Source organism: Sarcophilus harrisii, chromosome 3 (assembly GCF_902635505.1).
Source record: "Sarcophilus harrisii chromosome 3, mSarHar1.11, whole genome shotgun sequence".
In the NCBI taxonomy this organism is placed as follows: Eukaryota; Metazoa; Chordata; class Mammalia; order Dasyuromorphia; family Dasyuridae; genus Sarcophilus; species Sarcophilus harrisii.
Window position 1 is genome coordinate 159,496,146 of NC_045428.1, and position 26,489 is coordinate 159,522,634.

At 33.4% G+C, this 26,489-nt stretch overlaps 1 long non-coding RNA gene across 2 annotated transcripts in view; it reads right to left on the minus strand.

Annotated features, from left to right (window-relative positions):
- LOC116422279 overlaps positions 1 to 26,194 on the minus strand; it is a 40,942-nt gene extending 14,748 nt beyond the window's left edge. For both annotated transcript variants that reach the window (XR_004232850.1, XR_004232851.1), the window contains exons 1-2: positions 25,631 to 26,194; positions 23,600 to 23,645 (exon numbers count right to left, since the gene is read on the minus strand). This is a non-coding gene — a long non-coding RNA (uncharacterized LOC116422279). The remainder of the gene's footprint in view (positions 1 to 23,599; positions 23,646 to 25,630) is intronic.
- Positions 26,195 to 26,489: the final 295 nt, after the last annotated feature.

Genomic DNA, 26,489 nt, shown 5'->3' on the forward strand with positions numbered 1-26,489 from the left:
CATGCTCAGTTGTAAACTGAACTCACTAGCTATGTTTACCTTTAAGCTATTTTGTAGTTTACCCTTGGGTAAATTGTACCGTGGGTTTACTCATTAAAAGAAAAGTTTAAATGTTACTTTTCTAATTAGAAAATTATACTTTTTATTCTTTTATTTATGTATAAAATCATAGTTGTATCAACATGTAAGGCTAGTATAATTTTAAATACATAAAATGTAATGTGTACATTGTGATATGTATTCAGATAGAGGATGAGCTCCCTGAGAATACAGTCTATTTTACTTCTATCTCTCTGTCTCTTTCTGTTCCTATCTCTGTTTCTCTATGTGTCTCTCTTTCTGGGTCTGTCTCTCTGTCTCTCTCTTCCTGTCTCTTTCTCTCTCTCTCTTTTTCTCTGTCTGACTGTCTATGTCTCTGTGTTTCTGTCTCTGTCTCTTTGTTTATGTCTATTTCCCTCTGTGTCTCTGTGTGTCTGTCTTTCTCTCTGCCTCTGTCTCTGTCTCTGTCTCTGTCTGTTCTCTCTTTCCCTTTCCCCTGGATTATCATCATAGCCTTCTAATACCTCAAGTCTTTCTCCACTATAATTTGTCATCTATATAGATGATGAAATGATTTTTCATAAAGGATAGGTCTGGTCCTATCACCCTCTCTCCCTCAAAGCAATGAATTCCAAATGCTCTGCATTTACTTCCAAGATCAAACACAAAGTCCCCATTTTAGCACTTTAAAAGACTTTTACAACCTGGCTACTTTTTACTTCTCAGTCTTAAAATTAGCTTTTATTTTAATTTATGAATAAAACAAGCATTTACATACGATACTAAAACAAAAGAGAGAATTGCACATGAAACTACAAATGTACTATATATAAAACTTGTTATTTCTTTCAAATATACAACAAATTATCATGTTTTTTTTCTTTTTTCTTCTGTCTCATCCCCCCAACTTTGTGACACCTATCATTGGACACAGATAGATACATACAAATATGTATATGTAAAATCATTCTACATATACTTCTATTTATCATTTCTTTCTTGGGATGCTTGAACTATCTTTCTTCATATATACTTTATAGTTCATTTGGATATTTATTACAGACTGAATAACTTATTTCCTCAAAATCATTTAAAAATAATATTGCCATTTCTGTGTGCAATGTTCTCTTTTATCTTCTTATATTTTACTCTCCTCCATCCATTTCCAATGAAACTAACCTTATTATTATTCCCCAAACATAGCATCCCATTTTCCTACTCTTTACCATTTTAATATTTATCCTCAAGGCATGGAATAAGCTCTCTACTTATCTTTGCCTCCAGGCTTCCATGCTTTCTTTCAAGTCACAGCTCTAATCCCACCATCTTTAGAAACTCTTTTCCTACACTCTTCCATACATCCCCTCTGCAGTGCCTTCCCTCTGAGAAATTAGAGTTCCATCTAACTTTCTATATCTTGTATGATATTGAAATGTGAGTTTTTTGAGGTTAAGGATAATTTTTTTTTTTACTTTTATTTGTATCTATAGAGCTTTAGCACAGTGCTCAACATATACTATGAGATTTATAAATACTTATTAAAAACTGACAATTGCCTCAATTCATACAACTATTTCATGAAAAAGATGAGATTGAAACCCACATCTCCAGACTGCCAGTGCAATATTTTTTCCAAATAGCATAATCATCTTTCCCATCACATCTGCTTTTCCTGGAAGATTAAAAATGATTATGATTGCTCCAGCATCCTCCTTTCAACTTAGGATATAGAGAAGGATGCTGCCAGAGGGAAGAGCAAATCATACGATTCTTCTGAGTGGAAGAAAATATTGTTTAGGTATTTTCTGAAGCCCAAAAAGAAGCTGCTCTCTGTAGCCTTGGAATGGTTGGCCATTAAATGTCCCCAATTAGCTTGATTCATGTTCTTAGAAATATGGACCATGGGGAAACATCCTAGGAGAAGGAGAGAAATGAGTTAGCACAATCCACAACATAGCTATTGATTTGGGGTTTTGACAGCTTTACTGCCAAACAATTCATCAGTTAAGTCCTTTATGGTTAGGTACCTTCTCAGGCTTATTTTATATTACTTCCCTTCATGAACTCCATATTCCAAACTCTTCTATTTTATATTCCCCAAACTCAACCTTCCACTTCTTGTCTCCATGTCTTTATACTGTGCCCTACATGAGGTATAAGCTTTCCAGTCCCTTATGCCTTAGGTGCCTTTATGACTTAGAAGTGTCTTCAAGGCCATGATGTCTTTGAGGTGCCACTTCTTATATAAAGTCTTCCTTCATCAATGTAGTCATTAGTGCATTCTCCCCTATCGGATTACAATAGATACTTCTCTCTTTATAACTTGTTTCCTTGAAATAAGCTCCTTGAGGGAAAGCACTGTTATATTTAATCTTTTTATTGTTAAAGTATGGCACTTTGATACAATATATACTTAATGAACTCTTGTCTGAATAGATTGAAAGGAAGAAAATTTAATTCACTTGTCTTAAAAAGAATAGAGATTCTCAACAAATTCAGTGCACTGACAAGTATATATTTGATAACTGTCTACTAAAATTTTGCCCTTCAGAGAAACTAAAGAAAAAGTCTTTATTTTTATGCCCCAGTATGTGAGAAAATTGGCTTTGCAAGATGTTATTGTTGCAAATTCTGAACTTCATTTTCATATATAACAAACATCATTCTGTTTGGGACAGCACTGAATCATCATTAGGGCTTGCTACAAAACCTGCTGTGTGAATTCACAATCAATCTCAAGAAGAGGGGTGAGGGAAGGAAAAAAAAAATTTATTTCTTTGTTCTTATCTAAGTTATTTCAAGGGATTATTTTGTCATATTAGAAAAAAATCAAAATAAAAAAATATAATTTGGAGTATTGCTCTTTGAAGGCAACATTACTGATTTATCTAAGTTAAGAGTTAAAACAATGATAGCCTAAGTGAGAGAAGTGTGAAGTGTAGCTAATTTCTCAGAAATTAAGATCTGTCAAAATATGCACAATTCCCATAAGATATTTAGCATTCTGTAAAATGAAATTTAGTCAAGCAATTGCATGTTTCTTACATCTGTTACATTCTATTATGTAATAAAGAATAAAGATGGCACTTAGTCTTTTGTGATTATCTTATTGAATAAAGGAGAGCCCTTTACATTCATCTATTGATGATTCAAAGGTTCAAATATTTGAAGTTCCCAAACAGTGTGTATTTATTTTTACTGAATACTGGCAAAGGGGTTGCTGCAGAGATCCTCTTAAAGATAAGGGGAGTGAATTGAATAGTGTGAAGCTTTTGTGTTGATTCCATGTATTTGACCCAGGGGCAGGCTAGGTAAAGGACTTGGAAGGAACCTAGGAGAGGACTGACACAAGACAAAGGGAGGCAGCACTTCTGGGATGGTCAAAGAGCACCAAACATGAGTTATTTGCTGTAATTTTGTATGAAAGGTGATCTAAAAATAGATATAGAAAAATATCTGAGGACAAGAGTATTTTCAGATGGATTTTGGAATTCCCAAAGAAGATCTAACAGAAAATATCTTCTTCCCATCCCCTCCTCATCCAGATTCCTAATATTAACCTTAGAAACTTAAAAGTTAATTATTCACTTATAGAAAAGCAAACATAAAACTTTTAAATATTGATCTTCTGGGAAGGTTAAACTTCATGCTTGGCTTAGTGTGAAATGCTTGAATCATATTAATATCTATTTAAAAGTACTAGATGGCTCAGTGGATAGAGGATTGGGCCTAGAGTCAGGAAAAGTTGAGTTCAGATACACCTTCTGATACTTATTATCTATGTGCCTCTCAGGAAATCACTTAACCTAGCTTTGTCCAAATCCACTGGAGAATGAAATAGCAAATCAATCCAGTATCTTTGCCAAGAAAAACTCATGGATAGTCTTGGCATGATATGGTCCAGGGTTCATACAAGACTAAAAACCAATAACAGATACTTTGACTGGAGTTCAGGGTGTGAAGGGGTAATTTTGAAGAGAAAGAGCAAATCAGGGATGTAATTGAGGACTTTGGATAAATAGAGAGTAACATGAATGTCTGAAAGCATTAGCTATCTGGAAAATGAAAGAGGGAGGTCAGAGAAAAGTAGTTCAAAGGATGGGGTAATAGCAAAAATGAATGACTGCCTTCTAATTTCATAAAGAATCCAAGCAATAGTTAGTTTGATGAGGTATGGATCGTGGTAGGAATATGGGTTGGTCTCCTAGTTCTCCAAAACACCAAGTTATGGCGGGTTCGCAGCAAGAAACGCTACACAAAAGGCTATGATAAGAAAAGGCACTTTATTAAAGAGAGAAAGACACTAAGATGTTCTCTTAGTGGGCAATATCAGAGAATTGCAAGGAGACATTTTCTCAAGCTTACTTATATATAGAAACAAAACAATTTGGGTTTTTGCATTCCAAAGGAACATACTTGGGATGGGTTTGCATCCAAAAGGTGCATAGGTTTTACATCTGAAAGGGACATACTTGGGCTGGGTTTGCATCCAAAAGGTGAGCATCTGAAAGGAACATTTTAATGCAGATGCTCTCCAGGGCCAGGCTGTATTGTCCTTATCAAGTTGACCACTAAAAACTACTAATACATTAACTATTGATACATTCATCAATGGCTGACCCTTTTCAAGGTAAAAAAAAAACCGCATTTGGGTAACTACAATTCATTGGTCTCTCCACTGCAGACTAGTCAAGGTCAACATCAATTATTCAATCAATCAATGAGTATTTATTAAGCATTTACAATGGTCCAAGAACTATTCTAAGAAATGAATATATAAATACAACAGTGAAATAGTCTCTGCCCTCAATAAGTTTATAGTGTACAGGAGAATATAGATAGCCAAACACACACAGGCACACAAGCACACCTTCATGCATATCTACATGTGATTCACATATATGATTTGTGATATATGATATGTGAAATAATTGATTGTTATCAATTGAAACAGTTAAGTAATGTAGCTTCATCCCTAGGTACAATGGGTACAAGAAATTAATGTTTAATTAACCTAAAAGAAACACTGGGACCTGTATGATGGCTTTAAATGGTGAACAAAATAATTTGTATTTCATGGGAAAAGTAATAGGGACCTGAAACTTCTTGAGCAGGGTAGATACATGGTCATCTATTTTTCAAAGTATTAATATATGATACTCTCTAAGACAAAATCAAAATGGAAACACAACCTAAATATAAAGAATGCTATTACAAGAAAATTTGAAGAATGTGAAATACAGTGCTTATCAGACGTAAGGATAGGTAATAAAATTTATGAATAAATAAGAAATAAGAATAAATAAATAAATTTATATTTTAATAAAATATAAATGTAAGATATAAAATGGGTAATTTAGAATTAAATTGATTAAAAAGGGTTGTACAAATAAAACAAATGTAACCAAGATCAAAAGATAGCAGAAAATTGGGGGAGGTAGTAGGGAATTTTATAGTCTCAAACCTCAAATATATGAAAAACTTTGTAAAAATTTATATGAATATGAGTCATTCTCCCCTTGATAAGTAATCAAAGGATTTGAACAGATGGTTTTCCAATAAGGAAATAAAAACAATTTATAGTCATGGGATTGAAGAAATTAAAATTAAAACAAGCTTAAAATACCATTTAATGTCTATCAGATTATTTAATGTTTGAGGGGATGTGGGCAAATTGGAATACTCATTCATTGTTGATGGAATTGTGAACTGATCTAAGTATTTAGTAGAGCAACCTAAATTATGCCCAAAGAATTATTAAACTGCCTCAACTTTTTACTGGGTTAAAGGTCTAAGTGACTACTACTACTAAGTCTATTTCAAAAGGTGAGTAAGGGAAAAGGAAAATGACCTAAATGTTCTAAAATATTTATTGCTGTTGTGGCAATGAACTGAAAATTGTGGGAATGTCTGTCAATTAGGGAATGGCTGAACAATTTGTGGCATATCATTGTAACTGATTACTACTGTACTACAAAAAATGATGAGTTTGATGATCTTAAAATAAATGAATAAACTTGCACTAAATAATGAAGAATGAAATGAGCAGAACCAAGAGAACATTGTATACAATAATAGTAATTTGTTTTAAGAACAAATTTGAGGGAATGTCATTTTGCCTATTATAAATACCCAAATTAAATATAAACACATGAAGAAAGGTGTTATTGCATTCAGAGAAAGATCTAGTAAATAGAAATGTATATAGAATGATTTTATACATATACACATATTTGTGTCTAATGGTAGTTATTTCTATGGTGGAGAAAGGGAAAAGAAAAAGTTTACATGATAACTTTATTATATATTTATAGGGAATACCAAGTTATATATAACAGATTTGCAGTTTCATTTACAATCTTTCTTTTTTATTATTTTAGGTCATGGAAATGTTTATTATATTCCACAAATTAAAAATGAAAGTAAAAAAAATAATAATTAAAAGAATTATCTATCTGGCAGTTATATAAAAGATGAAATGGAGGAAAAAGTAACTAAAGACTGGATGAACAATTGGGAATCTGATGAGTGATGCATATATAGATCTGGAAAATATATTCAAAGGGATTATGCTTGAATGCAAGGGAGCTGATGAAATTATCAAAAGAGATTATAAAGGGAGAAGAAGACCTCAGAAAAAACCTAGAGATGCACTCATAAATAGATAAGGGACATGGATGAATAAGAATCCAAAACTGAATTTGAACCTAGAGTTTCTGAAGAACATAAGAGAGGAGGACAGACTTATTATTTTTCCTAGTTCAATAATTATTCCTACTTTGGAAAAAAATAATAACAATTAAACCAATATTTTTGGTAAATAATGAAAAAATTCTGATTTAGCTGAATGTTCTAATAAAAATTGATTTTGTTGAAACACAATAGACAATATGTAAGGTACTTCATATCAATATAAAATAAATGACCACCATCCACTTCTCCCAGTTCAGAAAATTGTATATGCTCTTTATGATCATGATGAAAAGACAACTTTTCCTCCACCTGATGCCTAGATTATTTCTTTAAAATCATTGGGGAATGACCGAACAAGTTGTGGTGTATGGCTGTGATGGAATACTACCATACTATAAGAAATTATGAACTCATTGATCTTAGATAGGCATAGAATGATGTACACAAATTGATGAAAATGAAATGAACTCAAGAGAACATTGCATACAGTAACAACAATGTTGTTTTAAGAATAACTTTAGTCAATTAAGTCATTTTAACTCTTATAAACACATAAATTAAAATATGAACAGAGATGTTATCTGCATCCAGAGAAAGAACTCAGAAGTATTTCTAGAATAATATATATAATATGTGTATATACAAATTGTGTAATATATATGTAGATATGTGTAGATACATACACACACACACACACACACACACACACATATACATATATATATATATATATATATATATATATATATATACACACACACAAATGTGTGTATCTAATGCTTGCCATCTCTGAAGTGGGTGGAGGGAAGAAAAAAGGGGAAAAAAAGGAATTTACATGATAATGACTAGCAAGTTGTATATGATAGATTTGCAGTATCATGTGCAATCATCTTTTTTATTGCTGAAATGCTTATTTTGTTCCCTGAATTGAGAATAAAATAAAATTTTAAAAATTAAATAAAATCAATCTGATTGAAAGAACTAGTTGCCATCAGAGTATCTGTGAGTATAGCAATTGTCCTATGGCAATTTATAAAGAAGCTCTTGTTTTCTTAGGATTTTTGCCTCTGATGTTTTTATCTTTCATTCATCAAAGAGATGATAGTCATGGCTTCCAAGTGATTTGGTTTTAAGTGAGGGAAGGCTATGCAAAGTGACATGAAATAAAGGTCATCTGGTGCAAAACCCTCATTTGGGAAAGTGCAAAAAAGACAGTTGAGTAATGCCATGTTGGAGAAAAACAGAGACCCCCGGCCCCTGGAAATGAATGCAAAATTTACTGGGATGAAATGGTCGTCACATTGGGGCAGAAGAGGAGAAGAAACTTACTCGAGTTAGCCATCTGAAAGCACCTTAGTTTAATGGTTTTTGTTATCTGCTCCCTAACTGGTAAGAAGTTCTATTGTTTTTGTGCTATAAAGGGGAGTAAATGCTCTCTAAAAATGCTTCTAAATTGCACGGTCTGAGTTATTTTCATCATATTATCATACTTCTTCAATTTTAACTCTTTTATGATTGTTCAGTCACATTTCATCTTAGTACTTGTAACACTACTTTCTTATCTACTCTAAGTAGAATTTAAAATAAGGTTAAAAGAATGATACTGTACTATATACTGTTTGCTGCATGGGTAGCAAGCAGAAGGAGATAAGCTTACCTAGGCAAGAAGAGATATAAGATTGTAGAAAAAATGCTGATTACCAGATCAAAGTAAACAGTTTATATTCATGGTGAACTCAAAGAGAACAATAACCATTCCTGAGAATTCAAACCTTAAAATTTGTGTAATGCTGATTACTTTTCCTGACTTGCACATCAAGTTACAGATTCATTTGAAAGATTTAAACTTCTCCAAACCAAAAGCCCAAATCAATTCCCAGTCTAGGGTCGTTTTAGTTTAGAGCATGCAAAAATCTTGTGCTAACTTCAATGAGATTTTTATGCCAGATACTCATTTGTGCTAGCTCTGAAAGATTGATTATTTCTGACAGATCTTTGGTCTATTAACATTTCTTTTATCTCTGGTTTCTAATATAAATAAAATCCCATATTTCTTTAATATTTCACTTTTGTCTATTCCCTTTTCCTCCATCCAAAGTGATAGGCCACAGGGATGGTAGTATATGCTAGGTCATGGAGACCTCAGATGCTAAAACATTCTAGAATTAGAAAGTAGCAAAGATAAGATATTGAAGTACAGAAAGTCAAGAACAGGGCTGAAAAGGAAATAATTAAAGTCAGAAAATAAATCATCTCAGCTCCAATGCTATATAACCTTTTACTCTCATCTGACTCTTTTAAAATTTATAAGCCTTAGATGATTTGATTTGTGCTGGCCTGTAACTCATTAAAACCTAATAAAAATTATTCTCTCCACTAACCACTCATTGTTTGGAGCAGGGGGAGATGGTACAAAAAAAAGGTGGTGTTAATTCAGAAATCAGTGAGATCAGCTAAGTACATGTCATTCCCCAATTGATAAATGGTCAAAGGATAAGAACAATTTTTAGATGATGAAATTAAAACTAGCTATAATCATATGAAAAAATTCTCTAAATCACAATTGATTAGATAAATGCAAATTAAAACAACTCTGAGGTACCATCTCATACCTCACAGGCTGGCTAAGATGACCCCAAAAGATAATGATAAATGTTGGAGGGAATATGGGAAAACTGGTACACTAATGCATTGTTGATGGAGTTGTGAAATGATCCAACCATTCTGGAGAGCAATTTGGAACTATGCCCAAAAGGCTGTAAAATTGTGTATCCCCTTTGACTCAGCCATGCCACTACTGGGTTTGCATCCCAAGGAAATCATAAAGGAGGGGAAAAAATCCATATGTGCAAAAATTTTTGTATTAGCTCTTTTTGTGATGGCAAAAAATTGGAAAATGAGCAGGTGCCATCAGTTGGGGAATAGCTGTATAAGCTGTGGCATATGAAGGTAATGGAAAATTATTGTTCTACAAAAAATGATGAATAAGATGATTTAAAAACCAGGAACAAATTGTACACAGTCACAACAAGATTGTATGATGATCAACTATGAAAGACTTGATTCTTCTTAATGGTTCAGTGACTCAAGGCAATCCCAATAAACTTTGGATAGAAAATGTCATCTGCATCCAGAAAGAGAACTATGGAGACTGAATGTAAATCAAAACATTATGTTCACTTTTTTCTGTTTTTTTTTTTCCTCTCGTGATTTTTCCCTTTTGTTCTGATTTTTATCTTCCAACATGATTCATTAAAAAAATGTGTATTTAAAAAGTTGATATACATGTATAAATCTGAAAAAATGAAACTCAATGAAAAAAAAATTGTACTTTACAGAAGAACAAATATCCATATAACTAAATGCAAGTGTTTTGTTTACAGGGAGACACTAGTATTTAAGAGCATTATAAACTATTGCATAATTTGACAATTACAAATTCTTTTGTATTATATATCATAATTTCAAATATATCTTATATATCACGCCAAACAGATTGTAAATGTCTTAAGTGATCTTTGTGAAGAGAATATTTCTTTTTCAGTTTTTGTTGTTCAGTTGTTTTAGTCATGTCCAATTCTTCATGACCTCATCTGGAGTTTTCTTGGCAAAGAAACTGGAGTGATATACTATTCCCTTTTCCAGTTCATTTCACAGATGAGAAAACTGAAGTAAGAAGAGTTAAGTGACTAGCCCAGGGTGTCACACAGCTAGTAAATGTCTGAGACCAAATTTCAACTCAGGTCTTTCTGACTCCAGGCTCAGTACTTTATCTGTTGTACCCTCTTTCTGTCCTCAAATTCTTGGTATGATTTTTAATCAGAATTATTTTATGAACCAATAAGTTGGCATCTTGTTATTTATTTTACTACTACTAGAGAACCACTTAAAGCAATAAAGCTTAATTTTATCCATAGTCACTGCTGCAGTATTGTATTAGTACAATACTTTCATTTTGAGGATGATTAGGGAAAAGTTGAAAATTTTAAGAAAACCATATTTAATTACAGGATCATAACTATAGAGCTGAAGGCTCCTCAGAGGCCAGCTAGTTCAAACTCTTCATTTTATATAAAATAAAACAAGCAAATGAAGTGGAATTATCTGGCTACGGTTACATAAGTATCATAGACTTGAACTGAGATTCTTTGATTCCAGTACCAGTCCTTTTTCTGACACCTCTAATTCAATTTGTTGAAAAGAAATCATAAATTTTGTGTAATAGAAACTTGATTTGATATCTAAATTCAGCTATCTATATTTATTATATATATGAATATAGAGAGACAAAGACAAAAAAGGAAACAGAGACAAAGACAGATAAATAGAGACAGAGACAGAGGCAAAGAGGCACAGAAAAATGTGATTTAATTCTAAACATTTCAAGAATTGCTAATGTAATCCATATTTTGGAGTTCTACCAAAGGTTTGGACATAAGACAAAAGAAGTGGAACTATCATCTGGTAGATGTTCTTTTTAGCATTCCTTAAAATCTGAGTGAGGATTGATTAGATTTTGGTTTTCCTAATTTTTCAATAGTGTCAAACTTTTTGTCACCCCAAATGGGGTTTTCTTGGCAAAACTATTACAATGATTTGCCATTTCCTTCTAAAAGTCATTTTTATAGCTGAGAAGACTGAGGCAACTGGTTCAAGTGACTTGCCCAGTATCACACAACTTGTAAGTGCCTGATTTGAATTCAGGTCTTTCTGATTCCAAGACCAGCATGGGCAAACTACCATAATGCCCCTTCCCCTAACTTTGAGAAGAGAATTAATGGATAGGCAATGTAGAAGTCAAGTGAGTGATATAGAAAGAAGAAAATAGAGAGAAAAAGAGAGCAATAATTTTGATGAGCAGATGGAAAGTCATAAGTGACTATAGGGAATCAGGAGCCATGGACATGAGAAAGATTCTAGCACAAATTACGTTTCAGCTATGTTCAAAAAGTTATCAAACTGTGCATACCCTTTGATCCAGCAGTGTTACTATTGGGCTTATATCCCAAAGAGATCATAAAGAAGGGAAAGGGATCTGTATGAGCATGAATGTTTGTGGCAGCCCTCTTTGTAGTGGCCAGAAACTGGAAACTGAGTGGATCCCCATCAATTGGAGAATAGCTGAATAAATTGTAGTATATGAATATTATGGAATATTATTGTTTGGTAAGAAATAACCAACAGAATGATTTCAGAAAGGCCTGGAGAGATTTACACGAACTGATGCTGAGTAAAACGAGCAGGGCCAGGAGATCATTATATACTTCAACAACAATACTATATGATGACCATTTCTGATGGACCTGGCCATCCTCAGCAATGAGATGAACCAAATCATTTCCAATGGAGCAGTAATGAACTGAACCAGCTACGCCCAGCGAAAGAACTCTAGGAGATGATTAAGAACCATTACATCGAATTCCCAATCCCTATATTTTTGCCCACCTGCATTTTTTATTTCCTTCACAGGCTAATTGTACAATATTTCAGAGTCCAACCCTTTTTGTACAGCAAAATAACAGTTTGGTCATGTATACTTATTGTGTATCTAATTTGTACTTTAATATATTTAACATCTACTGGTTATCCTGCCATCTGGGGAAGGGGGTGGAGGGAAGGAGGGGAAAAAATCGGACCAAGAGATTTGGCAATTGTTAATTCTGTAAAGTTACCCATACATATTATCTGTAAATAAAAGTCCAATAAAATAAAATAAAAAGATTCTCCAGGAAGACTGATAAAAAAACAAAAACAAAAACAAAAACAAAACAAATTATGTTTCAGGTGAATTTGCAGTTGATCTAGTTTGAGCTATAAGATAGAAAATGGTGAGCTTTTTTCTCCTCCTCTTTCCATTTTTTTTAATGGAAGGGAACTGTAAAACTCAAATTAGATAATGGATGTAAAACATTTTAAAAAATTTAAACCACTTTATAAATATCAGTTTCTACTAGTATTATTAAAACTCTAGCCACCAGACCTCCAGTATGGTGATGATTTCTTCCCTGAGCTTTCTTCTATACTCCACTAAATACAAGCAATGTGTTTCGAATAATACAGGGGTGTGCTGGTAAATGTTTAATAACCAGCCTTGGGGGAGGGGGATGCTTGTATGCATATTTTAAAATTTAATTCTCATTATTACCATTTTTCTAAGTCCAGACAATAAACAAACCAATAAATCAAACAATGATGAGTTAGCAATTACCAATTTATTTTTTTGCATCATTGTTAGTAAATTTATTTAACTTTCTTTCAAGTTTCTCTAATAGTATTTTCCCCAATTATCTGTTAAGATAATTATTAGTATTCATTTTTACCTTTATTCATTTTGAGTCCTGAATTTTTTTCTATTCCCTCTTTCTAAAATGGTAGGCAATTTGATATAGATTATACTTGTGCTAGCATGTAAAACATATTTCCATATTAGTTGCAGTTGTGAAAACAGAAGAAAGAAAAGGGAAACACACACACACACACACACACAAAGAATTAAGTAGTAAAAAATAAAATAAGTTTAAAAATATGCTTTAATTTGCATACAGTCACCAGTTCTTTATCTGATATGGATAGCCTTTTCCATTGTGAGTACTTTACACTTGTCTTGAATCATTCTGTGACTCAAAAGAGCTGAATCATCCATACTTGAACATCACACAATGTTGCTGATAAAATGTGTACAATGTTTTCCCGGTTCTGCTCATTTTACTTTGTACCAATTCACACAAGTCTTTCCCAGTTTTGCAGAAATCTGCTTGTTTCTAATTTCTTATTGTACAATAATACTTTATTACAGTTATTTGTAGAGGGTCACAGACAGTGGGGAAACTCTGGGTGAGGTATAAGACTTTTCAGCCCAGAGGGAACCTGCCAACAATATCTGGTTCATCTCCCCATCTCCCCTACGGGCTCTCCATCTTCCCGAGAAATCAGGGTTGGTGACAACCTATGTTGTGATTGAAGAAGAGTAATACCAGGTGGCAAATTATATACAATAGCAAGTTGTTTATATGGTCCCATGTGTGCAGTATATACTTGGTGCTGGCCAAGTGTTGTTGTAACATAAGGGTATGAGGGTATAAAAAGGGAAAATACCTTGTAATAAATGGACTCCATTTTTCCACCATCCTTGGGAGTCCTGTCTCATCACTTCTCCACTAGGACAGTATATTTTAATCACTCCAGCATGGGGCCTCTAGAAAACAATGCTACATTTTGTCGCCCCAACTTGGAGGCTCTAGAAAGCAGGACACAACAGTCATTTACCAAGCTTGTAAATGCATTTAACAAACATTTACCAGCCATTCCCTAACTAATGGATATTCCCTCAATTTCCAATATTTTTCCATAAAAAAAGGCTGATATATCTATATCTATATCTATATATTTATATAGATATAGATATAGATATATATACATACACACACACACACACACATACACATACACACACACACACACAGGTTCTTTTACCTTTTTAATGATCTCTTTGGGATCCAGACATAGTGGAGGTATTAGTGGATCAAAGGACATGCACAGATTGGTTGTGCTTTGGGCATAATTACAAATTGCTTTCCAGGATGGTTGGATCAGCTCACAACTTGCCCAACAATTCACTGTAATAGATTTTTCATACCATTTCATGTGAAATAATTTACCTTTCTTCTTCTGTACACAGTATATATTTCTCATCACTTAATTATTTTTTATGTCATTCCCTTAAATTTTTCTTATACTTCTATCCTCTATTTATGTACATTCCTTCTAGCTATACTATTAGTGGTACAGTTTTTAAGAATTACAAATATCATCTTTCCATGTTGGTATGTAAATAGTTTAGCTCCATCGAATCTTTGATGTTTTCTTTTCTCTTTTTAACTTTTTGACTTCTCTTGGGTCTTAATAAGGGAGATCAAATCTTTTGACAAATTCTGGTTTTCTTCTTATGAAAGCTTGAAATCCTTCTAGTTTATTGACTGAGCATTTTCCCCTTTGAAATATTATATTTAATTTTGCTGAATAGATGATTCTTGGTGGTAGTCCTAGATCCTTTACCTTCTGGGATATCATACTTCATAACCTCTGATCCTTTAATGGTTTAGCTACTAAATCCTGTGTAATCCCAATTATAGTTCCTTAATATTTGAATTGTTTCTTTCTGGCCACTTGTAATATTTTTCCTTGACCTGATAATTCTATGGCTTGGGAGTTTTTATTTTGGTAACTTTATTTTTCTGAGGTGATCAGTGTATTCTTTCAGTGACTATTTTGCCCTCTGGTTCCAATTTTCCTTGATAATTTCTTGAAAGATGCTGTCCAGGACATCCTTTTGATTGTGGCTTTCAGATAGTCCAATGATTCTGACTTTGTTTCTCCTGAATCTGTTTTCCAGGTCTGTTGCTTTTCCCATGAATTGTTTTTCTTCTATTTTTAAAACTAATTTGATTCTTGGTGTTTTATAGAGTCATTAACTTCCACTTGTCCAATTCTAAGTTTTAAGGAGTTGTTTTCCTCAATTAGCTTTTATACTTATTCTATTCATCCAACTTTACTGTTTTCTTTTTCCAAACTGTTGTTCTTAATTTTCTTCTATCACTCCTGCTTCTCTTTCAAATTTTTCCTCTCCCTCTCTTACATGGTTTTTAAGCTTTTTAAACTCTTCTATAAGTTCTTTATGGACTGGAAACCACTTCCCATTTTTCTTTGTGGTTTTGCTCATAGATGTTTTGACATTGTTGTCCTCTTCTGAGATTATGTCTTGATTTCCATTGTCATCAAAATAACTTTCTATTATCAGATTCTTTTTTATTGTTTTTTGTTCATCACTTTTGTTTTCTAATTTTTTTTAAATTTGAGCTCCACTCTCTATGGTGAAGGGTACACTATCTCAGGATTCTCGTTTCAAGGACTGCAAGCACTGGCTGTTTGCCTGATGTAGCACTGATGTTGTCCTGAGACCCTCAGGGGACTATAATGTCTTGTGTTGCACTAATAGGGTAGAGTCAGGGGGTAGTGATGTTACTGGAAGCCAGTAAGGGTTTGGATATATGGGAAATTTTTCAAGGAAGTTCTGCATCCCTCAGAAAAATGGAAATTCAAATTTTCACAGTCAAATAGTTATTTGAGTCATAGACATGTAAAGATTAGATAAAAACTATAACTGAGGCCTACTTTACCTGAATTTTTTGTTTAGTAGTGTTTGCTTTATTAATTATTTTTTGAACTCCATATCTTACTTTCTTATGGAAACTTGATTAAAGAATATCTTAGGCCAAACTGAATTACACACACACACACACACACACACACACACACACATACACATATATATATACTGTAATTCATAAGCAGATCATTTTCCCAAATGAAATATTTTAAGCAACTAAATAACAGACTTTCCAAATTTTTTCTTCTTCCACTTGATGAGTTCCTTTGGGGACTTCCATGAAGTACCCAGACCAAGAATGTTCACTCCTTCATACCTCTTCCCACTTTTCTATTATGCCCTCCCCCTCCATCTACTTTTTTTTAATAAATATTTTTATATCTTCATTAAAATGTAGGCAAATAAAAAGTATTTGTGGATTCCACTTGTAATTCCATTGAACAAAACATCTGCCACAAAGTAAGCACTGAATAAATACTTGAATAGAACAGACTGTGTAGAGCAGAAGATTGTATAGAGCAGAAGATTAAGACTATAAGTTTTTGTGAATCATCTCCCCAGAAAAAGTAAACTTAGAAATCAAAGCTATGGAGCTCCAGAGTTGTGTTAAAAAAAAAAAAAGTCCTAAGGAAGTCTATCAAAGACAGGATGAGCCTTACTTAATTCTGTCTTGAAGGAGACCTCCACTCTCTTAGAAATTCCCTGTTCTTCCAAGATATTCTGATAAGACTAACCTCAGAAAAATGTATTGTCCTACTGGAACAAACCTAATATTTACAATTTCCTTGGCCCTAAAATTAATACATTCCAACCCCAAGGTTAACATATTCACTCCAAATCACTTAAAACCCTGTCCCTATTATTCAGTCTCACTAACAAGGAAAGTGAATAAGCAATTTCATTTGACAGGCTTTTTTTGTAACTTGAAAATAAATATCTATCTATGCTAATGCTGGGCAAAACCCTATATGTTTCTATATCCCTTTGTTCAGTTTGCTGCTATCACCTGGCACATGCCCATCAGATGAAGTTAATTCACTTAATAAAATGTTTTGTCTTTTTGTCTTGTTTTTTGATTATTGAGCTCTAGTCCAATATACCAACATGGGAAGAATTACTCAGCAGAAGTATCTTAGGACTACTGGACTGAAGAATTCCTCAACATTTGTTATGATTCAATATTTAGCAAATTCTCTAATAATATTCTTGTGGACCCTCTGGAAGGAGGTGAAATACATAATAAGAAAATTGAGCAAATTTTGAACTAGCTGAATAATCACTTCCAGAGAGTAAGAACGTATGGATTGTTATTAATCTGATGTTGGCATCAAGCAAAACACTACAGGAATATGTCCTTGGCCCTGTTTTAATCAACATTTTTGTCCACACCTTGATTGAAGGCATATGTGTTATTTATCCAATTTGTAGATGATAGAAAGATGAGAAGGAAAACTAACACACTGGATTATAGAATTGGGATCCCCAAAGTTGTCAGCTGACTAGAAGAATGGGTGAATTGAATAACAGAGGATCCTGTGATTTTAGATAACTGAGTCTAGAGGCTTTAAGTAACAAATGTAGGTCTAAGCCTGTGATTTTCTTGGTATTGGAAATTCTTGGTGAGTAAACTCCCACAATTGATACAGGTCCACAAACTCTTTTCTAAAGAGATGTTTAGAAGAATTTACATGACTTGCCCACACATAACCAATATGTTTTAGAAGCAAGATTTGAATAACGTTCTAATTTCTGAGGTCTATATCTAACATCTTAGGCTTCCTCTAAAGGAAAAATATAATACAGGTGAACTTTAAATCATATACATCATTTCAGAGAATGAACTACACAGTACAAATGGGGGAGACATGACAAGAAAATATAATTCATATAAAAAAAGCCTTAAAAATGTGAGTGGACAATGTGAAGTAATAGCCAAAAGGATTAATGTAATCTTAGTCTGTATAAGTAAAAAATATTTTGTTTGTAGCAATTGGAATAGTAGGTTAATTACAGTTATCTGCCTTGGTCACCTTAACTCCTAATATTTTGTTATTTCTGGGTACCACAATCTAGGATGCATGCAGAGATGGTTTAATGCTTGATATAAGGGGGAAAAAAACAATTCCTAAAAATTAGAGTTGACTAAAAATAAAATTGGCTGCTTTACTAGATAATGAGTTCTCCATTAATGGTGGTCTTTAAAAAAGAAGTTTCATAGCCATTTATTAGAGAGATTATAGTAGTATGTAATGGACTAAACCTGTGTGATAATTTTCAAGTGGGAACCATGATACACATACTTTATAAATCACACGTCAGTTAGATAACTTGTATTTTCTATACATATTAAGTGCTTTTCCTTATGTGATTTTGATTTCACATTATTAACTTTTTATGAACAACTTTTTTCTATCTATTAGTCTCGATTGAAATCCTACCAATTTGTCAACATCCAGCTCAAATACCACTTCCTCAGTGAATCTGTTATATTTAGCATAATTATAGGGCAGTATCAGAAAGCAGAGGAGACATAATTGATGCCATAGGAGTAAAGAATGGAAATATAAAGAGAATGGATTTTCCCCCACTACTTTCTCCTCACAAAAAAGGAAATCTCATGTGGTAGACAGAACAATGGGGGATACATTCTGAAGGCTGAATGTTTCTGTAGCAATTTCCCCTCATCATTTCTTTTTGCCTATTTTCCCTGGTGATTAGATAGGCCTCTCCCATGAGTTTGCCAGGATATTTACTTTCCAGATGGACACATATGTTCTTAGTAGGTTGAAAAGTCAATAATTTCAAAATCACAATGGAAGATCTTGAGCCAAGACAATTTGATATGAGTGTAGTGTACATTCAGAGATCAAAGAGTTAGATAGAGTAAAGATTTTCAAAGTGTGGTAGAGACCTAGTCTATCAAAATGATTTTCATAGTAACATTGATGTTTTAATTTTCAATGTAATAAATATAAGCATATATAATCTGCATAGTCAAATTTTCCATTCTGAGACTAAATAGTTCAAGAATAGCTTGAATATAGAATATATACCAAAAAGTATAACATGAGAATCCTCTTGAAAGGTAGTGTGGTTCCAGGTGGTGAATGACCTTGTATGTCAGAGAAAGAAGTTATAACTTTATTGGCTAGGTCAAAGAAGCCTGTGTTTTGTTGTTGGTGGTGGTTTGTTTTGCTTTTTAAGCAGAAGTGACATTACCAGTTCCATGCTTAAAAAAAAAAAATCTAGCAAGTGAGAATGATAAGAGGGAGGGAAAACTATCGTAGGATGTTCTTCTTGTTCAGTCATTGTCAATTATGTCCAACTTTTCAGGATTCCATTTGGGGTTTTCATGGCAAAGATACCAGAGTGGCTTGTCTTTTTATTTTTCCAGTTCATTTTAAGATAAAGAAGCTAAGATAAACAAGGTTAAGTAACTTGCCTGGAGTCACATGGCTACTAAGTATCTGAGACTAGATTTGAACTCAATAAGATGAATCTTACTGACTCCAGGCCTGACTGACACTTAATCCACTTTATCCACTAGCTGCTTTGCAGTAATACTAGTAGGTAGTAATGGAAGACCTGATCTAAGGGAATTATGAAATTCAACGGACATGGAAACTAAATGGATGTGAGAGATGAAAGATAGCCCCCAAATTATCAACCTATGTGACATGATAAAAACTTTATAAACTGTGGATTATGACCCCATGTTGGGGGGGGGGGTGTCACATAAGTGAATGTGGGAGTCATACAATTATGACATATTATCAGTAAATGTTTGATCTATATACTTATTTCACATACTTATATAAACAGTCTTATAAATTTTCTCAGGAGAAAAGGGGTTGTGATAATAAAAAAGTTTAAGAAGCCCTGATGTAAATGGGTGTTACCATGGATATAAGTAATCACATGAAAAGCAGATCTTGGTTTAGGAGGCTGAAGTTAACATGTTGTATATAAAACTCTTATGGAACAATCAAATGGAGACCCCCTGTAGGTAATTGAAAATGACATTTTAGACTAGGGAGATAGCAAGAGTAGATATAGATTCAGAAATCATCTAGAAAAAAAGTGTCAAATATAGCTTGAAGGCAAGTATACTCTAGAGTGCCAGGGAACCAGATTAAAATGTAGTTTGAAAATATTTAATAAAGCAGCAATTCAACTGAATATAGATTTTTTTAAAGTCAATATGCCTAGTTAAGGAAGCTTATATATGGTTTTGTGGATCCATTTCTATTTGAGCTTGATATCATTGTACTATATGTTTATGACAAAAATAAAAACAAAATGGTAACTGCTCCCTAAAAGAGTAACATTCATTATGAAAAAAAAAAAAACACAAAGAACTATTTCACTCTGGATGAGAAATTATAGATAGGTAGTACTCTCTCTGCTATTTAGGAAATATTCACATTGATGAAATAAAGGGAGCCAATCAAGTATGGAAATATTTGTGGTGATGATATCTCCTTATTACACTCTAAGCTCCCTGTGGTCTTGCCTTACTCATCAATCAATCAATTAACAAGCAATTAAGTGATTGCTGCATACCAATTGGTTTCCTCATCCAACTTGGAGTAAATCAACTTTAAGGTCTCCATAAACTCTGAAACTCCAAGATTGTATTATTTTAGTGTCAAGGAAGGATCCTGTTAAAGTTGTATAAATAAAAGCTGTGTAAATTAAAAACTACCAGTAAGAGAATGGGAATAGTTTTTATCCTATTAGTAGCAACACATCATGTACTTTTAATAAATAATCATTTCAGATCCATTAAATCCTAAGGTTATCCAAATATACACTGTTCTTTTCCTAGCTTCAAGAGCTGGCAAATACAAGGGCCAGCCTTAAGAGAATAAGCTTTTCAGAATTCATCAGTGTGAAACCTAAGACTGTCAAAACAATTCATGTTACTTGATATAGGCAATCTTCTTTATTCACTTGCCAGAAAAGATAAAGTTAAAAGTGTAGCATATTCAGAGAATCTATGAGTAGATGACTCAGAATAGTGCAGTATGTGTAAGAGAACTCATAAATAACAATGAGTATGAGATGGAAGTTGACAGAAATTTTATCCAAGGTGTCACCACTTGATCACCTTCAAGTAAACGGTCAGACTAAAAAGATGGTATAGCTGACTAAGAATTGCTTGAAGCAGATTATTGAAGGAAGTTAGCCAATTAAACTTAGCAGGATTATATCCATTCAACATATCATGAAAAGGTAGGAATTCTTCTGGCTTGCAAATAGGGTGACACCTAAACACTTTGATTATTGTTATTATTTCATTAATATAAAATATTAATAACAGTAATAATAAATAAGATGAGAAGAGAGCAAGTTAAAATACATTTGAAAAGTAATAATAGCTCACATTTATATAGCGTTTTAAGATTTGCAAAATGTTTTACTTATGTTTTCTTATTCAATTCTTACAATAGCTCTACAAGGCATCCCCCATTACAGTCAATCAATAAACATTTATTAAGTATGTTCTACATTCCTGGCACTTCACTAAGCACTAGGTATTAATGTTAAAAAAGGGGGGGGGGGAGGGGCAGTCCCTGACATCATGGAATTTATAATCTAATGAAGGAGACAAGATGTACACATACACAAAGCAATGCACATATAGGATACATAAGAAATAATTAACAAAGGGAAGGCAATAGAATAATAGTGTTTGAAAAAGGTTTCCTTTAAAAACTAGATGAGATTTTATTTGACACTTAAATGAAACCAAATTAGTAAGTATAGTTGAGGGAGTGGGAAAGAACATTCCACAGATATGAGACAACCAGAGGAAATGCCTAGACCTAAGAGGAGACAATTAAGTTGTTGTCATTGGATCATAGATTACCATAAATATAAGAAGACTGGAAAGATAGGTGGCAGCTAGATTGTAAAGGGTTTTAATGCCAAATAGAGCACTATGTATTTGATCGTGGAAATGATAGGAAGTCACTGGAATTTATTGAGTAATTGAGGTGACATGGTCAGACTATACTTTTGGAAAATTCCTTTGATGACTGAATAGAAGATGGATTGGGGTAGAGAGAGACATGAGGCAGTCAGATTCACTAGTAAATTATTGCAATAGTCTAGGTATGAGATATTTAGGGCACGTTCTAGAGTGATGGCAGTGTTACCAAAAAGCAAAAGACACCAAGAGATGTTGGAAAGGTGAAATTGACAAGCCTTGGAAACAGATTAAATTATGGTGGTGGGAGGTATGTGAAATTTAGTGAGGAATTGAGGATAGCTCCTATGCTGCAAGTCTGAGACACTTCGATAATAGTGTTGTCCTCTATAGTAACAGGGAAGATAGAAATAGGAGCCGGTTTAGGGAAAAAAGATAATGAATGAACTCAGTTTTAGACATGTTGATTTTAAGATATTAATTCACAAGTCTAAAAGGCAGTTGGAAATGTGAGATTAGAAGTTAGCAGAGAGGTTGGGACAGAATAGGAAGATTTCACTATCATAAGCAAACACATAGTAACTAAACTCATGGAAGCTAAGAATGTCATTAAATGAAGTAGCATAGTTTATGAATGGAAGGGAGTTCTGAACAGAAATCTGAGGGACATCTATGATTAGAAAGTGTGATCTGTATAAGGATCCAGCAAAGGATACTGAGAAGGAGTGTTCAAATAGGTAAGATAAAAAGCAGGAGAAAATTATGTCATGAAAACCTAGAGAAAAGAAAATATCAAAGATACTCTGTTGATCACAAGATTAATCAGCAATGCCCAAGGCTGTAGGAAGGTCAAGGAAAATAAGGATTGAGGAAAGATCATTGGAACTGGTAATTAAGAATATTTTTTAAGAGAATGGAGTTGGTGGAATTGGTTGAAATTTTGTTGGAAATTAGATTGTGAGGGATTATGGAGGCACCTGTTGTAGCTGGCTTTTTAAAAGAGCTTAGCTAAAAGGAAAAGAAAACATATATAATGATGATAGATGGAAGGATTACGTGAGATTTTTTCAGGATTGAGGAGATATGAACATGGTTGTAGGCAATGTAGAAGGAGAAAGTAGACAAGGGAAAATTGAAAATAAGTGATAAGTGGTAGAAGGGATGGTCCGTTGGAGGAGAAAGGATGGAATGACTTTACGTGAATAGGTAAGGAACAAGGCTCCTTTATTATGTGAGACAGAGATAAAAGAGCAAATAGTGGGTAGCAAAGGCATCTGAGTGGTAAGAGATAATTAAGAGAGTTGAAAGAGGAGCTAATAGAAAATGACCTCATTTTTTCTCATAAAATATGAGGCAAAAATCAAGGGGGCGCAATGGGAGATTTGAGAAAGGATGAAAATGTTTAAAAGAGCCATTATGGAGATCTGGATTAGTGAATCTATAAGAAAGACAAAATAGAATTGCTTAACAGGTATGAGGCCCAGTTGAGAATGTAGGATATACATTTTTAGTGGACCCAATCAGAATGATTGCATGATTTTCTCTACCTTCATTCAGTAGCATATGTGTAAGATTAAAGACAGTAAGTGATAAGAATGATATAAGGTTAAGATTTGGCAGGGCATAATCAGTCTTATGATAAAGAATATAGGAAATCAAGAAAAGAGAACAGTATAGAATTGAATAAGTTCATCAAGGGGTCAGCAAGAGCAAGAGATAACTGACACCTAATTTGAGTGTTACATTGACAATTATAAAATGTTTCCTACCTGTGTAACTTTAGCCAAGTAAATATCTGGGCTCTGGTTTCCTAATCTGTAAAATAAAAGAGAGTTTCTAAATCTAGATTATGAAACACAAGAAAAATCAAAGGAAAGCCCATCAGTAAATTAGACCAATTCTTCATGAAAAATCTATGGAATCATATTAGCTAGAAACACATAAAATGAGCATGTGTGAATAGGTTGCTATTTGCAATAGCTTATGAAGTACTGATATTTATACCAATTGGATGTTTAAATAATCATAATTATATATATTCCCTTCTCTATCCATTCATTCTCCTTGGTCACTAAAACCCACAGTTTTAACTGCTATCTTCATGAGGAAATACTTTGCAAAAGAATCCCACTCTCTCCTCCTTCCAAATGAGTAAGATACTGCATCATCAAAATCATGGAATACTATTTTTCACACTTGGATTTTGTGTTCCTGCAATAACGATTTAGAGTAGAGTCAGTTTTAGACAATTTATAGAAATAGATGACTCTTTTGTTAAAGACCAGTCCAACTCTTACCCTTTTAAAACCTATATATTCTGATTCTGAATTCAAATAAAAATAAAAGTTACTTATTAGCTCAAGAGGAATTAAGATGTTTAAGAAAAGGGACAATGTCAATGTAACTTTATGTGGGGTGGAAATCATTGACAGAAATTTCTCTTTCAGTGTTTTGGGTATCCCTACACCATTACAGATGGTATGCCTCCTCATCTTGTGTTTTCTGCCCACACCAATCATGCAATACCACATAATGTGCACATAACTTCAATTACAGTAGAATTCAGGCTTGTTAAGGAAGACAAAAAATATTTTTATTATTGCTTTTGTATCCTCAGAGAATAGCATAGTGATGGGAATATAATAGATGTTTAACAATAATAAATATTTATTGAATAGGATTATTCCTGCATAAACAAAAGTTAACAAAGCTGACCATCATGAAGTACACAATATTGGTCTTTAGTGGACATCCTTCCTTTCTGTTCCCTTCATTCACTTCACTACATCTTCTCACCCTCACATTGTGGAGAAATAATTTAAAAAGTGCATTTACAGTCAAGGTGGGAAATGGAACTAAAATAAGTTAATACAATTAGATATCAGTGAACTATATATATTATATGAAGTAACAAGATCCCAGAAACTGAGAAGACAGCAATGCTCTTTCCCTGCTGTGTTAAGGACACACCTAAAAGAAAGTATAGTGACCTTGAAAAGGCATATCAGGCAGTTAGCCAACAGCTGTGCCTGTACATCAGCCAATTCCCTCTTGGTATTTTGCCATCCTAAACTCCTGTGCCAAACATAAACTTGGACCCTTGAGAATTGACTTGATAGAACACACGGGAGAAAAATACCCACAGATGTGTTCTGTTGAGGCAAAATTTCACAGAAAAGCATAAAGAAAGAAAAACACCTGGGAATATGGCTGTGCTTATTTGACAGTTTTGAGTTTTTTCCCCAAGTTTTTTCTTACTCCCTTTCTCCTTCAGGATTCTCAGAGCATTATATCAATGTACTTGTCCTTTGCCTTTCACATTATTGACTCATATCATTGTCTTTTGTGCAGGTCTTACCATTCCATTACTCTCTCCCCACCTTAAACCATAAGCTCTTTAAAGGCACACCCACACATAAAAAGACAGAATTTTGAAGTTTAAAAAAGCATTCTTTTCTTTATCTCACTCTCTCAACACACACACACACACATATTTACACACTCTCATTTGATACTTAATAACCTCACAGTATACATGTTATTGTCTTCATTTTACTAAATCCCCAAATAAAGAAATGAAAGCTGAAAAAAAGACTTTGACTTTACTAGATCACACAGCTAAAAAATATAAAGGTCAAGATTTGAAGTCAGATTTTTCTGACTTCAAGTGCAGTACTCTTTCTATTCTATTACCTGTCTGCCTCACATAATAAGAGTTTGTTGAAATGTTTATATTTATTTTACATACAAGAAAAATAAGGCTAGTCTACCACAAAGTGTGATTCATTGTAACTTCTTACCTTCTGTTCATGGCAAATTACATCACCCAGAAGCAAAGGTTTCTCTGTTTTCCCTTCTTCCTGTCATTTTCTTATAGTTCATGATGCTGCTGATTCTTCTCTATACTACTACCAGGTAGGAGGAAATAAGGATCCATAGAAAATGAAAAGATCCAGATCTGTTCCAGATCTGTTACTACAAATGGTATGATTTTGGCAAGTGTCCTAAACTCTCTGGGCCTCAATTTCCTTATCTGTAAAATTGTCTGTCAGAGGTTGGACTAGATGGTCATTAATGTCACTTTAATCCTAACTCATTGTTAGACTTTGTGCAAGTCATCTAATCTTTTAGAAGTCAGTTTTGGTTCCCACACAACTCACACAGAATACTTTAAAATAAGAGTTAAGACAGCTCACAAATTCTGTATTTTGAATCCTTATGATTTCAGCAGCAAAACAAAGAAGGATACATTCCATAAGTCCTACAATATCTGTCTATATTCATAAAACACTTAGTATTTGAGAAAATGTGCTGTCAGAGAGATTGTTATTATTTTTTTCCTAACTCAGCTCCTTTCATCTTGTTAACATATGCTTAATGTTAACTGGCCTCTTCATTTTTTTAAGCTATTAATGCTTCAAACATTGTGAGGTCAGTATGCTATCACAGGGGCTGGCCTAACAATTGCTTTGTGCCTCTAGCTTTCTTAGATGATTTGCATGACCATTAATCATTATTCTGTACATAGGGCTGGGAATTGAAAAGGAAAGTGGGAGAAGAAAAATAATTAGACATTATTTAATACACATGGGAAATATGGCAAAGAAAAAGAAACAAAATCACTGGAATGTATAGAAGGAATGAGAAAAATAGCATAAC